Source organism: Hemiscyllium ocellatum (genome assembly GCF_020745735.1).
Source record: "Hemiscyllium ocellatum isolate sHemOce1 chromosome 27 unlocalized genomic scaffold, sHemOce1.pat.X.cur. SUPER_27_unloc_41, whole genome shotgun sequence".
Taxonomy (NCBI): domain Eukaryota; kingdom Metazoa; phylum Chordata; class Chondrichthyes; order Orectolobiformes; family Hemiscylliidae; genus Hemiscyllium; species Hemiscyllium ocellatum.
This window is the reverse complement of record NW_026867511.1, coordinates 233490-236898: the sequence shown is the minus strand read 5'-3', so window position 1 is coordinate 236898 and position 3409 is coordinate 233490. Positions and strand designations below refer to the sequence as shown.

At 46.8% G+C, this 3409-nt stretch overlaps 1 non-coding gene across 1 annotated transcript; it reads left to right on the top strand.

The window, feature by feature from the left end:
* The first annotated feature begins 767 nt into the window (after positions 1-767).
* On the top strand, positions 768-839 carry trnag-ccc (transfer RNA glycine (anticodon CCC)). The gene has a single exon. It is a non-coding gene; the product is annotated as a tRNA-Gly (tRNA).
* Positions 840-3409: the final 2570 nt, after the last annotated feature.

The window sequence follows — 3409 nt, the reverse complement described above, 5'->3', positions numbered from 1 at the left end:
CCAGGCTACTGCATTTGCTGCTCACAATGTGGTCTCATCTATATTGGGGAACCGAAGCATAAACTGGGTGACTGCTGCACAGAACATCTACGCTCTGCCCACAAAAAAGACCCTGAGCTTCCAGCTGCCTGCCAATTCCACACCCCACCCTGTTCCCTGGCCAACATCTGTGTCTCAGGTTTGCTGTATTGTTCCAGTGAAGGTCAGCACCAGCAGAACGAAGAACACCGGATATTCCACTTGGGGACCATACATCCCTCCGGTCCCAATATCGAATTCAATAATTCTAGGGCCTGAACTCCATAGTATCCTCGTCCCTCCCACGCACACCAAGCCTTGTTATCACATCGTCTGTCATTCCACACTACTTAGCCACGAACAGTCTCCATTAACAGTTATTCACCCTCCCACGCAGATCGTTATCAACTCCTTTATCTGTCCAACAGTTCTTCCTTCGCTTTGGGCTCTGTCCTGATCTCCGCCTTCCTCCCACAAGATCTCCTGCATATAAACCGACATTTTCCCAATCACCATCAGTTCTGTGGAAGGGTCACATGCTACTCCTGTTTTTTTTGTTTCTGATATACAACATCCGCAATTCTTTCAGATTTTTATTGAGAGAGTTGGAAATTGTTTCGAGAGACAGAAAGAGATGGGGGAGGAACAGAACAGTTATGAACTGTTGATCTCCGTTGCTACTCAAAACGTACAATCATTGAAGTGCGATCATTTCCTTTAATCATGAATAGAGACCTCCGGCCAGCCGTGAGCTTGTAGTGCAACAGTAGCGCGTCTGACTCCCGATCAGAAGGTCGCGTGTTCAAATCACGTCAGGCTCACTGAAGTCCACCATTTATGTTTCAAACCAAGGAAGGAGTATGTTTAAGTAAAAAATGAGGTCTGCAGATGCTGCAGATCACAGCTACAAATGTGTTGCTGGTCAAAGCACAGCAGGCCAGGCAACATCTCAGGAACAGAGAATTCGACGTTTCGAGCATAAGCCCTTCATCAGGAATAACTACGTTTTTCTGTTGAGCCAAATCTTCTTTCCGGAAACTTTCGATCACAGTGAAGCTTTGCTGTCAGTTTAATTTGTGAACACTGAATCAGGGAGGTGGTGTGCCCAGTGTTCGGGTAAATGCTCAGCTCCCCCCAGTGTGAGAAATAAAAGACAAACCGTTCATCACGGGATTTAAACACACAGCCGCTTCGTTCAGTTGGTGACAGCGCGGTGTGAAAAACATTATGCCGATATTTTTACAACATAATCTAGTGATTATCAGCTTTGTGTTTCAAACTATCAGGAGGTCCCAGCTCCTTCTGTCATAGCAGAGTGACAAACGAGTTCAGATAGAAATGTTTCCCACCAACAGCAAATCCTTTCCTCTCACTGGACACAGTTAAAATTATCTTTATTCAACAGAAGGAGCGGAAACTACAGTCTGACAGCCCCTCTCCACATTAACGGTGAGCCTGAATTTTATAAACGGTGTCAGTAAAATCCAATGGCGGACACTGATTTGGTTCAATCGTTTTTATTTGCCAAGCGTAATTCACCGAGAGGATGCTGCTGTGTGAGACAGCGTGGGGAATTACTGCAGGGGCTCCTGCGCATGGAACACACCGCAACTGATGTGTTTCACCTTCATCAGTTTATTCCCAACTCGGAGAATAGAGGTTTGATGATTCGGATCATAGGAGGCCGACAGAGAACATGAGAAGAGCACTCAGACCTTCACAAGCCTGTCACCACAGCTGGGTCATCGTGGCCCGTGTATCAGTATGGGACAGTAATCTGCATCTACTGACTGGAAGCACAGCAAATTGGAGTGCTGGTGGGACTATCACACAGGAGAAAACGGCTTCGACAGATCAACTGGAGTGGCTCCCAATGCGCAACTCCACTCACCTCAACTGAATAACTGTAAACAAATTACTGAGTGATTCAAAGGAATACTCGGTTTTGAATCTGCATTGTGTCATGTACCTTCGAAAACGATGTCAAAACACCTTCATTGCTGTGATGGAATATCCTGTTGGGCAGAATACACCCGTTGTCAAATTTCCTACATTCTGTTGGTCTAACTCCGATTTCACTCAGAATCACAAAATGTCTGACAGCACAGTCTGAGGCCATGCAGCCCACCTTCGCATTGCTGGTTCAACACAATTTGTAAAGAAGTGTCTCATTCTGTCGCCTTCTCCCTGTAAATCTGCACATTGTTACATTGAACATGCCCACCGAATTCCCTTTTGTGTCCATTGAATCTGCCTCTTTGTCACTGTCAGACAGCAACTTACTGACCCCACTCCCTGTGCGAAAACGGTCTTCCTAATGTCACTTTTGCTTATTTTCCTGATGACTTTAAATCTCTGCCAAATTGTTCTCGATCTTTTCAGGCCTGGGAGCATTTTCACTGCATTATTTCCTCTGTCTAAAACCCTCATGATGTGGAAAACTTCAATCAGGCCAGCTATCAGCCCTCTGTTCTCCAAAGAGAGCAGCCCCAAACTTTCCAATCTCCCTTCATTGCTGACATTCCTCGTACACGGTACCATTCACTTCAACCTGTTCAGCGCCGTCTGCAATCACTTCACTTCCCCGCTTCCTGAAGTATCACCCTCAGAATTGAGCGTAATACAGGTGGAGGATTCATTCAGACTCGGATTGCGCCGGCGAGAAATCTGCAAGACTTGTTCTCACTTTGAGCAAGTGTTTCCCTTCGCCGTGTTCACTGCAATGGTACCTCTGTCCCATCCCTAATTCAGGAAGTATGATCTGACTTAACAAAGCGGCTTTTTGAGAAAACTGATCCCGCATCTTTGCTCAGGTCAATTTAAGAAATGAGGGTTCGCCTGGGATTGGAACCCGGCACCTCCCACCCGTCTGTATAAGCTAGAAAACCCAAAGCTAGCAACATACCCCAAGACCAACGAGCCAAGAACCATGTGCGCGCCCAGCTCCTGAAGCAACTGGGAGTTGCTCAGTCCGAAATACATTGTACATTGTTCCCAGAATTACAAGCAGCAGAGAGTTTCAAGAACATCTGCTTCTCATTCTGCCTCCCTGCTCCCAGGACGCTGCTGTTTGTTCCGTCCCCAGGAACCGGGCTGTCTCCACTGGTGAATAATTGAACCATTTCGTTTCTACTTGCAATTCTCCCGCCGACAGAGGCGGTTCAGCCCATCGAGTCCACCGCGACTGTCTGCCACTTGTCTCTTTCTGAGGTGATTCACAATCAGTGATATCTGTCCTAATAGTAAGGGACTGTGTCTGAATGGTGATACAGTTTCTGACATGCTGATCGTCTTGTCATTCACGTCCGGCCCGGCGTGACGAATTACTGCAGGGAATGGGCGAAACCGCAAGGCATGTGTTTCAACTTTATCAGCTCATTGGCATCTCAGA